We start from the raw sequence: 12,878 nt of genomic DNA on the forward strand, positions 1-12,878 counted from the left end.
GCGGTGCTTGGCAAGCCGGGTTCGTCGCACATTCGATGCTGATGAGAAGCAATCGGTGTACCTTTGAAGAAGACTGCGTATTTGGTCTTGTCTGCTCCGGGGTAATGCCGGGTTGATGTCGAACGTGGGTTGATGGTCTTGGTCAGATGGTTCTGCGGGTTGGTCGGGTAGGGCAAATACGTCTCTGATGTCTGCCAGTTCGTCGAGGAAAGCGATCGTCGTACCTTTGTTTAGATGCCGGTATTCTTCCGTGAAGTTGGTTAGCAACACCTGGGCCTGGCCATTTCGGATTTCGGCGACTCCCCTCGCGACGCCCAATCCTCGATCCAGGAGTAACTGGGTGTTCCCCTCGATAACGCCTTCGGCATTTTCGATGTCTCCAGTACCTATGCCGACGAGAACACTTGATCGGGGCGGCACGCTCAATGCTTCATCGAGGACGTTTAAGGCAACGTGATGAGTCGCGCTCGTCGCAACAGGTATGGCTTTTTCCGTGGAAAGCTTGATCGACTTAGATCGAAGGTCGATGATCGCCCGATGTTCGTTCAGGAAGTCCATTCCCAAAATCACGTCTCTCGAGCATTGCTGTAGGATCAGGAAGGTTGTCGGATAGGTTCTCCCATTTACAGTAACTCTCGCGGTGCAGCGTCCTGACGGCGTAATCAGGTTGCCACCTGCGGTGCGGATCAGCGGGCCATCCCAGGTTGTTGTTACCTTCCTGAGTCGGACAGCGAGTGGGCCACTCATGACAGAGTAGTCAGCTCCCGTGTCCACCAAGGCAGTAACCGCGTGACCATCGACCGTAACTTCAAGGTCACTTGTTCGCGTTCTCGTATTGTACGTTGTCTTCGGTGTCCGATCTCGGCTTCGTCGAGTAGTGAGGCTGCGGTGGGCGTACTGCGACGTTTCTTCACTGGGCAGCGGTAAAAGCTTCAAGTCTGGCCGCGTCGTCGTCGTCGGTGTCGTCGTCGGTGACGTCGTCGTCGGTGTCGTCGTCGTCGGTGTCGTCGTCGTCGTCGGTGTTGTCGTAGTTGAGGCATGGTCTTGAGTACTCGTCGATGGAGGATCTTTGTCATTGCGCTTAGAAGCAACCTCACCTCCAGAGGCTGCTTTATTTAGTTTAAAGGGGTGGAGACACCAAATTTTGAAGCTATAAAAAGCCTGCTATGGGATTCCTATGTATGCAAGGGCAGTCACAGCCAGGTGTTGGACGCAACAAACGTTAAAAAAATATTTTAATTCGGTTGCAAAGATTACCTAAATGCTCACTCTCACGACCTAGACCCATTCGCTAGCGCCATCAACCATGACGTCACAAGGGGTGTAGAAAAATAAAGTTTTAGTGACGTCATACCAAAACACATACCAAAACACGGGCGGCCTGCGCCAGTCTTCGTGCCGAACGCCGGCATCTGAAGAACGCGATAGTATTGTTTGTTCACGTTCATAGCAAACCCTGGGATATATGAATATCAAAAATGCATCGTTTGTGACGATCGTTGGCAAATACCGAGTTCCTGGTAGAAGTGATGACTGCGATGCAAGCAAATTTCATCCCATAGCCGGTTTTGTGCTGCTGCTACCTGGTGCGGTTCGCCTGCCGTCTGCTAGCTCTGTTGCTGAAGACGTCGTGGAAATCGAGCATATCTTTTATTATGGGACGAATTCACAGTAAATGGGTGCCGAGCGGAGCACGTTTCTGAGCGCTGGCCAGTCCCGAAGCGCCCTCAGCTGCGGAGTCGATATGCGAAAGCAGCTAGGCCTAGCGACGACTAGGGCAGTCTGGGACCAGCGCGCAAGTCGTCGGCCGGCGTTGCCGCAGGCAGTGTTGCTGCCGAAAGATCCACTTTTAGCACAGTCATGCTGTCGTATCTCGAATCTAGAAAGCATCCTTTCTGGTAGCATGGCTGTTTTGTATTTTCTTGTGCGGACGTGAAGTACGCCGGGTCTGCCGGCCGGTAGGTCAGCCTGGATACCGTCTGCCGACGTCATAAAAGCGAGCTAAAGAGTGTTCTTGACGTAAATAATAAACCATGGGACAAGAAATGTGAAAAAAGTGTCATTTTTGAGGATCGCTGACCAATACTGAGCTGCTAGTAGAGGTAACAACTGTGATATGAGCAAATTTCTCACAACCGCGCCTAGCAGCTGCCGCTGGCGCGACGTCGGGGTCCGGCTCGCCTGGCGCCCGCTAGCTCCGCTGCCGAAGGCGTCGAGGAGATTGACCATACTATTATTTTATTCTGAGATGATTCTGTTAACACTACAGCTATGTGTGAAAAGTAGGCCTTTTATTATAGCGCAGGCGACTTCCGAAGCGCCGGCCGCTCGCTAAACAGGCTATAGGCCTAGCGACGACCACGGCAGCCAGGCAGCAGCAGAGCTCGTCGCCCGGAGCGCCCGCGAGCGGTGCCGTTGCCGAAAGCTCCCAACATAAGCAGACATGCTTTGTCGCTGCTCGAGTATAGCTGGCAGTTCTGATAACAAGGCGATCTTGTCTTTTCTTGTGATATTTGTACTCCATCCCAAGCAGCGCTCAGGTACTGCTGCACGGCAGCGAAGTGTGACACCGGTTGTGGGCGCAGCTTGGGTAGAGCGGCGCAGCGATGCTTACTGGCATTTTGCAAAGTGTTTCGCATCCTCACGCGAACCCGCGAAGGCGATATTAGCGTGCGAACAAAAAAAAAAAAGTCGATGTCCTCACTCGTTGGAATCAGATCTGTCAGAATCCGAGCTGCTGGGACTAGACGTGCAGTTGTTTGTTTTCATATGCGCTGGTCAGCACGTGTGTGGGAAAGCAGACGATGCAGCAGTAGGTGCGTCACAACTTTTGTGGGCCCACGTGACCAAGCGAAGCAGTTGATCTTCCCCCTCTGTGACGTCACTGTACAACTCGGCGTTCCGAAACCGAAACCGAAAATCGTTCACCTAAAAATGCTATAATAAATTATTCACTGTGAATATATGAATCTTTGAGTGTGTATCATGCTTCCTGGAGCCATAAGAAACGTTTGAAACTAAAAACGCGCGAACCACAAATTTGGTGTCTCCACCCCTTTAACCTTCGGGGGCTGGGGGAGCGTCCACGCACGGCGTAACCTCGGCTAGGAGATACAAAGCGCGGGGACGATGGCGACGGGGAACGTGATAGGCGGCTCGGCGATGAGTATTCTTCCCGACGTAAAAACTCCTCGATTTCGGCTGGTCGCTGCCCGGGTCGGGGTCGTGGAGCGTCGTAAGAGAACCCTCGGATGCCCAGTCTTCTGTATGGGCAGTGCCGGAGGACGTGACCGGCTTCGCCACAGTGGAAGCATAGTGGGCGGCGCTGGTCGGGAGTTCTCCACTCGTCGCATTTCCTCGGCTGCGCGCGTCGCTCGTAGGACGGGCGGGTTGGGGCGAGTGGGCGGCGGTCCAACGCAGCTGGCTGAGGGCGATAGGGGCTTGGGTCCCGTCGTCGAGGTGCAGGACGGCGCACAGCTGCGGCGTAAGTCATAGCTGGGGGCTGCATAGGCTGCATGGGTGTCGGCGTCACACCCAAGGCCTGTTGAACCTCGTCCCGGATGACGTCAGTGAGCGATGAAAGTTGCGGCTGCGTTCCCGTTGGCAGCAATCGTCGGAGCTCCTCTCGCACAACTTCACGTATAACCTCCCGCAGGTTATCGTTGTTAGCGGTGTCCATGCAGCTTGCTGACAAAAAGCGCTGCTGGCGGTCATACTGGCGGGCTCGGGCGTCAAGAGTTTTCTCCATTGTGGATGCCTCTTCTACGAATTCCGCGACGGTTTTCGGTGGGTTGCGAACGAGGCCGGCAAATAGTTGCTCTTTAACTCCTCGCATAAGCAACTTCACCTTCTCTTCTTCCTTCATGCTCGCGTCGGCACGCCGGAATAGACGCTTCATTTCCTCAGTGTACACAGCAACGGTCTCGTTTGGGCGTTGTATGCGAGACTGTAGCAGCTGCTGGGCTCTCTCCTTTCGCACGACGTTCGTGATGGTCTTTAGAAGCTGCTCCTTCAAGGTTTCCCAGTTCGTGAGGTTAGCTTCCTCATTCTCAAACCAGACTTTTGCTGGTCCCTCCAAGGCGAAGAAGACGTACCTGGCATCGTCCCAGTTGTTGAAGATAGCCACACGGTCAAACTGCTCCAGCCATTCTTCGGGGTCGGCGCCAGGCGAAGCGTCGAAGGTTGGTGGCACCCGGGGCTGGTGAAGAATGATTGGAGTCGTCGTCTGGGGCAAGCTCATGGTAGACGTTGTGGCTGGCTTCCGCTTCCGCGTAGGGTCCGGCAGATTCCCGAACTCTGGTTGCGTCCCCTTGCAGGCGTCGGCTAGCGCGGTGGACTGGACTCAGGTCCTGCGGTTGATGACTCAGAGGGCTAGCTGGCGTCACAGCTTGTAGGGGGTGTCCGGTACATGGAAGGCTACCCAGCACCTCCACCAGATGTCACGTTCTAGTGACGGCAGTCCAGCAGTCAGGAAGACACCAACCAGTCTTGGAAACGAAGCTCTTTATTTGGGCTGACTTGCGCCCGCAAAAAAACTGAATCACTCGGCGGCGCCGTAAGCAACAAGCGTGCTCGTCGGTCGTCGAACTACGAATGTCCGCCGCTCGTGGCATCGCTCAATTTAAAGCCGGCAAAGAAACTTCCAGATAGCAGGACAAGATCATCTACAGTAATCTGGAAAAACCTAGATGCAGCCTTTCATGGCTGCGATCAATCGAGATTAGACTGGTCGCTTCTCGCGTCACGAACAAAAATGATAACACCCCTTTCGTGCGGCCTTGCGCGAACGAACGGACATTGCTATGATACGTGGCAATATCGTCGCCGGACGAGCCGACGACCCAGCAGAGCAAAACATGTGAGCCAACCAGGCTAAACACATGCTTTCGCAAGTTTACTTAGTTGAACTACGTTTAATCCCTACCACTTTTTTTCCACCGCTGCTCTTTGCGAGGAATTTTGTAGGAGGAGCCCTTGTAGAGGCTTGCTTTTAATTTCAGCTGTCCGCTGTTGCTGTCATTTGCGCCACCATAATGAGTTGAGCCACAGGTCTGTCTGTTGCGCGCTCAAATGTTCTCACTGGAATCTCACTGACTGCCTGATCAAGTTTTACAATATAATCCTAGGCCCCGCAGGTGCTGCTCTCCCGCGCGTTATCTTCTCCATTTTTGGCTTTCTGTTCTTCTTCCTTCTCTTTTTGTTCCGCCGTGAAATGCAGAGTAGAATAGTCTTTCTATGCCTCCCAATTTTCGGCCGAGCCCCCAATGTGGGCATGGGCGCTTTGTTTTAAGGACAACAACAACAATTCACTTGTTAGTGGGTGTTCCGGCAAGAAGGAGGAAAAAGCGGAGGACATGCGGCGTGCTTTCAGCTCATAGCTTACCTTCGCGATGAATTCCGTGGTTGTCACTGCTAGCACAAATTTCTAGTTGTTCAGGGAACCTTGGAGAATGGTTAAGAAGGGCAAGAAGTACTAGACCAAGCCGGAGTATACAGTGAAGATAAGAGTACCAGGAAGATCGGCCTTAATTGTGATTTTCTGGCATGCTACTCAGAACAGGGGTTGAGGGAAAAGAAGATGGATATAAAATGTGCCATTTTCATATGGTGAAGAAGAAGAAGCGGACGATGGTGACGGAACAGATTTGCGAATAATCCAAGTGGAAGACATAGGTACTGATCAGGGTCACGGAAATGCGGGGCTTCATTTTGCGTGCGCAGTGCACATACCTTTAACCATGTTGGTAACGGTGTATGGACCGCGAGATAAGAAGACGGAGTGGACGGACATGAAAATTCTCGAAACTGCTTTCCTCCTAGTCCTCCTCCTTGCGTTGGCTTTGTAAAATCTCTCGGGAAGTGAGACAGGTATACCGCCCACCACGACTGCTCCCGCACAAAGGAAATGGGCAGGTGGCGGCACCACGGGAAAAACACCGCTTAAAAGCACTCACATGATTGTAAAAAAAATCGAAAAAAAAGGGAGAAGAAAACTGCATTGTTGCCGGACACGATAGCATTAATTGTTGAAATGCAAGATACCGCCGCCAGAATAATAGGGCGGTAATTGAGTGGGGAATTCGTACTGCCTGATTTGGGCAACGAAACCACCTTCCCGACGGTACGGTCAGCAGGAAGCACAGATGCTACAGTCGACTGCTTATATACCTTGTACAGAATGGTAGAGGAATAAAGTTCAATACTCTTGGGGAACTTAGCATTAATTAAATCAGTACGAGTCCTTCTATAAGTTTTCAGATCTGCTATTATTTTTTCTATTTCTTAGTGCCCAACGAATATTGCGCCCATCATTGAAAAGTGTGAATTATCCGTTGTATAAAACGTGATGATGGAATAAAGGACAAAATCGCTACAAAATGTTTCGCAAAGTATTTTTTCCCATTCAGTATCAGGAACAGTTGAACCGTTTGTAATAAGAGTAGAATTGAATGATTTGAATGATTGAAGACTCTCCTAAATTTGTGGGGACAGTTTGTGAGCATGGGTAGCAAGGGATACTGTAAGAAGAGAGCCTTCTAGAAACGTTTTTTTTTTTGTTAAGAAGCTTTTTTGTGTGCACCTTGTACCATAATTCTTTTTTATGTGGGGTAATGGTGCCCAAAGGCACGTGCTTTTCCGTTCGTAAATTTTAGCGGTGAAAATGCTGAGGCTTGTTTCAGGGTCTCGGCTATCAAAATCTTGTAGAAATACATCTTAAAATGCCACATTGATGGCCTGAAAGCTGTAATTGTTGTAATCGCGGATTTGCTTGACTTCATTGCCAGCTTTATTAGTTTGAATGCTGAAGCTGAACGAAAAGAGCAAGTGGTCACTTAGGCTATGCATGTAGGTCAAGTTTGAAACAAAATCTCGGTGTGAAGTTAATACTAAATTTAATATGTTATCAGTGCAACCTGGTATCCGGGTTTGTTGCGTTTCCAGCTGAGAAAAGGAAAAAACTGCGAACCGAGGTTCAAGAACTAATTTTTCTGTGACAAAGATGATGTTTTAGGAGTTACTTTCGAAGAACAATTGAGACAAGGAAAGTAAACAATCGCCTCGCAATAATAGGGCGATTTAGAACTGCGGGCCCCACGTTTTGGGGACCTCAGGAAGTTAGGGGCGTCGAAGTGCGCATGCGCAGAACGCTAGGCGCGACTTGCACCCTATTTGGCAGATGTAGCGTGCGCCCCAACACCGCTCTACGCTCAGGCAACATGGCGGCGCCCGTCGAAGCGGGGCCTCTCACTTCACCACCGATTCGTTGTCTCCGCTACTACGAAACGCTCCAAATTTTCAGATTGCTCCCATGTTTGCACAGCTGCTAGGCTTAGCGAGCGCTTCGTCTGACATCAGAAAGTGCGGGAGGTTCAAGCAGGTTAACGAGTTAGGTCAAAAAAGCGGTCCCGCGGCGGCCGCGTTTCGATGGACGCGAAACGCAAAAAGGCGCCCGCGTGTGCTGGGCGATGTCAGTCACGTTAGGGATCCCCAGCTGGTCGAAATATTATTACCGGAGACCTCCACTACGGCACCTCCTTCTTCTCTTCTCCTCTAGTTCCCTCCTTTGTCATTGCCTTTATGACGCGGTTTAGATGTCTGCCAAAGATGCGATAGAGCTACTGTGCCATTTTCGTTATTCAAAATTGATTTTCAGTTTTCAAAGAATTGGCATTCCGTGAAGTTTTTTTTTTTTTTTTGAGCAGAGGGTTGGGCTCGCAGTTCCTTCATGCTGTTAGTTTCAGGTCCCTCTCCGAGGTGCTCCTCGGCGCCTGGGCAGATAGTTCGAAAACTCTACAGGGAACGCGAGCGCTCCAACGCTTTTTAAGCTACACGGGTCTTGATTCTCGTGATTCTCGTTTGTGATGTTAGCAAGTGTGCCTTGTCTTTTTTCATCTGCCTCCTCCCACCATCATGATGCCCCATCGTGACCCTCTCTCTTCTTCTCTTCCCGTTCCCCAGTGCAGAGTAGCATGCCAGATATTCATTTTCCGGCCAACCTCTCTGCCCTTCCCGTCATTAACCCTCTCTCTTTCTCTTTTTTGGCTCCCTGAGTGACACGCGGTCTGTGTTATGGCTTTATAATGAGCTGGGGAGCTTCAAAATAAACAGTTTGCAGTCAGCGCCCACCCTGACTACAGTGTTACTCTATGTTTTGCATAACGAGAAGCTTTTCCAGCCTTGGGTATAACTAGAAAACGCTAGGTTCTGTTGTCGGTATGCGTCAGAAGGCGCGTAGCTTTCCGTGTTTCTCGATTCCAAGGTGGCGGCTAAGTCCGCGCTCACATCGCCATCCGCCCACGTGTAGAACTCAGCCTGCTTGCTGGCCGAGGCTTTTCGCGCACTGCTGCTGATGTTGAGGTGCCCGACCCCGCAGACGGGAGACGAAATCTTTGCCGACACTAAAAGCAGGTCTGCATTGTTAATAAAAGTAATTTCTACACTAATTAATTACTTTCGCTTTAAAATTACTGCTCAAAAGTAATTCATTAGATGCAACTTGCTAGACCAGAAAATTACTTCATTAATTTAGAATTGACTAGAAACATATTTAGATATCTGTAATTGCATTTAAAAAAAGGTTAATTACTGCCATGAATGCCTGCTAAGCCTGGCGCAGGGTGTAGCTTTGCGCGCGGAATAGGTGGGATGCTTCGATGGAGCCCTAAAAGGAAAGCAGCTGCCGCAAAGAAAGTCTACTTCGCTACGCTGCATGACTACATGGGCGCAGTTTGAAAAATAAACATGGTTTAAAAAACAATGGGCCCGTGTGGGATTTGAACCCGGGACCTCACGCACCCAAACCGAGAATCATACCCCTATACCAACGGGCCTTTCTTTTCTTTATTTTTTTCTTTATTGCATGGAAGAACTTCCGTAGAAAGGAGGAAAACTTCAATCAGACTGGACAAGTGGAGCCGCCCTGGTGGTTGAACTAACGTCTTGTCCAAAATGGCCGCCGTGGTTCTCTCTCCAGTTTTGCCCGCTTTTTAACAGTGGGCAGCCCCTCAGTGAACAGCGATGGATAAACGCTCACAGAGCGCTTCAAGGCTGCTAAAGGAAAGAGGAGACGGTTATTGCGTTCTTTTGATTTAATAAATTCTAACACAATTGTTAAGTGTGTCCAATTCAGTAATAACGAAAAAATATTTAAAAAATAAAATCGAAATATTCGCCGTCTTCCTCCGGGGCTGCTCAGAGCTCTCGCAGGAGGCCAAGAATGCATGCCAACACCAGCTGCAGCAGCCTGCACAGTCGAGAGAAGAGGGAATGAGGGTGGTAAATCAACCAGACAGACATACAGTGGTCACTGAGAAACCGAGTTCAACGCAGCAAATTGTTTCCCAGTGAACGCTGTGGCTCATGCAGCGTCATACAAATCGAGACACTGCGGTACAGTTCCTTTCAGAGTGATGCACCCTCAGAACTGCCGCCTGCTCCTTCGGTGACAATCCACCGTAATACGACAAAGGAAGAGGTTTCTCCAGTCACAGTCTTTGCTTTTGCAATCTGCGCGCACAAGGAAGAAAAGTATTCGTACGTATACGAACACGGTTTCTCCTTTGCATGTTGCCGTTATTTGGCCGGTACTTTACGCGCTCGTTAAATAACTCTTGTGAGAAGCAGGCGAGGCCTGCAGCCTGTTCGTCTGCAGAGTTCTCTCATGCGCTGAAGCCCTGTAGTGGTGCTGTTGTTATCCGCGTGTTTTTTAATGATGCAGAGAAGCCATCAAAAAACCGGTACTCGCGATGAGACGGCCACCTGCTCGCCCGTTTTTACCGTGGTCCGTATCGGCCTCAGCGCTTGGGTATGACGGGATAGCTTTAGTGGGTTAACGCCAAACTCTGAAAATTGGTCATTCTCAACTTTACATTCATAGACCCCTGGGAGGCCTCGGAGCACTCCTGGCGCAGTAGTGCAGCAGTTAAGCGATGGCCCCGCAGTGTCAGGTGCTGCCATCAGTGGGGCTTGTGCGACTCAGGTTGCTCCTCCTGGGCAACGCCTCGCGATACATCATTAATTTAACTTAAACATGCCCCGGTGTTCAGTCTGTTCACAAACCGGTGGGCAGGTTTGAATTACGTCACAATGTCACGTGACCGAGGTTGGCCACCCAAGTTGCTTCTCCGTGGATTTTCTGTGTAACGGGAGACTTGAAGCAGTCGCTGTAAAATATTCGCTAAATACCTCTCCCTGTTACCAGCAATCTAATTTCCCGAAGAGAGCATTAAACGCGCGCACACAGCGCCCCCACGCTTCCAAATACGGGTTAGCAGCCCGAATATGTTGGCCTAGCCAGCGAGTAGGCGTTTTTTCCGTGGCCCGCTTATGTTTCACCACGTTGGAAACGAGTCCTGGAGTATTAGTGCCGTAGACGACGGAGAGACGCCTATTTAGCCCCGTTTTGTACATATCGAAGCTGATAAGGGCCGCGGTAATAGCGGGCGAGCAGCGGCGACTCTATTGCCAGTACCCATTTTGGATGGTTTCACACAAGGACAGATGAACAAGCAGGCCACAACAACGTCAGCACACATCAACTGCAGACTAAACCCTATGTATGGTGTCCTTTGTCGACAAAATGATAAATATGACCGTTAGCAAGCGATATTTGCGGCCAAAGTAACCTAAGTCTATAACGAAACGACGGTTTCAAGGAAGAAATCGCCGGGTCCCTTCGTCTTCGTTGCAACCGGATTCAACTACGTTTCCTTTCGTTTTATGCCTCATATTAACTTGTCATTTTGCTTTATTATAACTGACTAAATTTCTACCCTATCGGTATCTGACAAGAAATTCTGAGGAAAATAAGCGATCGGCTCGCCCATTGCACGGCAAAGCGATTCCGGCATGACAGCACTGATCATACCCCCCCAATAAAACTGAGCGTATCACCCTTTGGAGCGCTGAACGAGCGGTAATCCGACAAGAGATGCGGAGAAATGGCTAGGCCGTGCTCGCAAGTCGCAGTTTCTTCACGCGAACTGCCGGTCAGTACCTTCTGTTGAGTGCGCACTTTAGCTGACGTCAGATATAAAGGGCCACTGACAGAACATCTGTTCCTGAAGCGGAATAAATAGCTGTGCGAAACTGTTTGGATTTTGTATAGTTTTTGACTTCGTGCTCCTACTGTTTTCAAGTTCAACAGACCAAGTCGAACGCTGCAGAAGAACTGGGACATGTGCTGCTCCTATGCCGAACAGAAGACAAGCCTATAGGACGGACAACACAGTCTGTATGCCATAATTATGGCATCCAACTTCCCTACATGGCACGTTTTTGCCAACACATGGCATCTAATGTTTGGTTTCAACTCTCACACCTTTTCTAAAGTCCATGCCGCCATGGTGCCAAGTGCAATGAACGCAATAGGAGAGGTCGGTGAGCAAAAATTACATTTTGTTAGCGTCCATATACCAGGTGTTTCAGGGAAGCCTAATTAAGTTTCAAAAATAGGCTTTTTGGGGTTCAAATATGGCTTTTGGAGAATCGTATTACCAGTGTTGGCAGTAACCGGAAAGATGGTGAATAGTGCTAACTAGTAAGCAGTGTAACTGATTTAGTATAATTAACTCTTAACTATCACAGCTACACAACTGGTTGGAATTAAAGATTTGTAGCCGGTCGTTAGTAATACCCTTAACAGTTTTTACAATTCCGAAAACGAGATTATCCTCGGCGCTGTGGCTCGTCAAAATTTTGCTACATCGCTCCAAAATACATGCGCTTTCGAAAAGCATGCAGGCAAAGCAACCGTTCCAGTGAACGTAACTAACCAAAAAGCTAAATTTTGTCGAGCCACAGCGCCAAGTGTAGTAATAACCTTTTCGAAATTATAAAAACCGATATGGCTGTTACTAACGAGCGGCTACAGATAGCCAATTGCAAATAGGTGTCTAACTCTTATAGCTAAAAGTTATTAAAACTTAGTTAACCAGCTAACTGCTTGAACCGATTTAAAGGATTTCTGGAGTCCGCCAACACTAGCAAAACTGCACTGAAAAAAAATATTTTTACCTCAAAAAGCCTAATTGTCTTCCTCGAAACCCCTGGTGTATATCATTCAAAGCCCCGCAATGTTTCAGTGGCCGCAGTGAAATCACCGTCATCATCAACGCTGCTTGATTCAAGCAACGTCCACTTCAGGACAACGGCCTCTGACATTCTAGAATTCTAGTAAGCCAGTCTAGTAAGCCATTATAGTAAGCCTGCATCTGTGAGACGCCACTTATGGCAGCGGCTGGCAGGAGCGGCAGACCTCCCTCGCCAAGACGCACTCTAGCTCAACAGCTGACCAATGCGTGCAAGGCAAGCAGCATGAAGAAGTACAGCAAAAAAAGGTCCCATCAAGCTTTAAAGCATAGGCGAAGCCTGATTGCAACATAATATTTGTCAACACCAATAAAAAAAATCGTAATGCTAAGAAGAGGCGAGGTAACAGTGCTATCAGCGAATTAGGTTAAACAGGAGCCGAATTGCTTATGGATTTATTTAGTAGCCGGCATTACCAGGATGCTAAGGGCTGAGGTAAAGCTCGGACGATAATTGAAAATTGCGGCGGCAACGCAGGAGGAAGAAGAGAGAGCCTCGGAAGTACTGCAGAGGGGAAGAGCAGCAGGTGAGTATCAAGCTACTGCACACCAGTTAAAGGACGGTGCAGGCGTTGCGCTAGAATAATTTGCCACCATTTATGCACATTGGCTAATGGCATCAGTCGTACTAAACGAGGGGCTACATTGCAATAAGGCGCAAGAAATGGGGTGCCAGTTACTTTAAAAATCAGAGAGATTTACCCATTACGCCTTGCACCAAAGTAACTGTACCTAGTCAGTTGCTAGTAGAATCAGAGCTATGTTAGAGGCCATTCTTCCAAGGGAACA

The 12,878-nt window shown here is 49.3% G+C and overlaps 1 pseudogene across 1 annotated transcript in view; it reads right to left on the reverse strand.

Moving 5' to 3' along the window:
• Positions 1-9,003: 9,003 nt before the first annotated feature.
• The window catches only part of LOC149357898 (uncharacterized), a 40,381-nt pseudogene continuing 36,506 nt past the window's right edge, over positions 9,004-12,878 (reverse strand). Inside the window, exon 11 of the transcript XR_016291900.1 lies at positions 9,004-9,244. The product of XR_016291900.1 is annotated as an uncharacterized LOC149357898 (transcript). The remainder of the gene's footprint in view (positions 9,245-12,878) is intronic.

This window comes from Amblyomma mixtum, chromosome 3, assembly GCF_055824585.1.
Source record: "Amblyomma mixtum isolate Tamu chromosome 3, ASM5582458v1, whole genome shotgun sequence".
In the NCBI taxonomy this organism is placed as follows: domain Eukaryota; kingdom Metazoa; phylum Arthropoda; class Arachnida; order Ixodida; family Ixodidae; genus Amblyomma; species Amblyomma mixtum.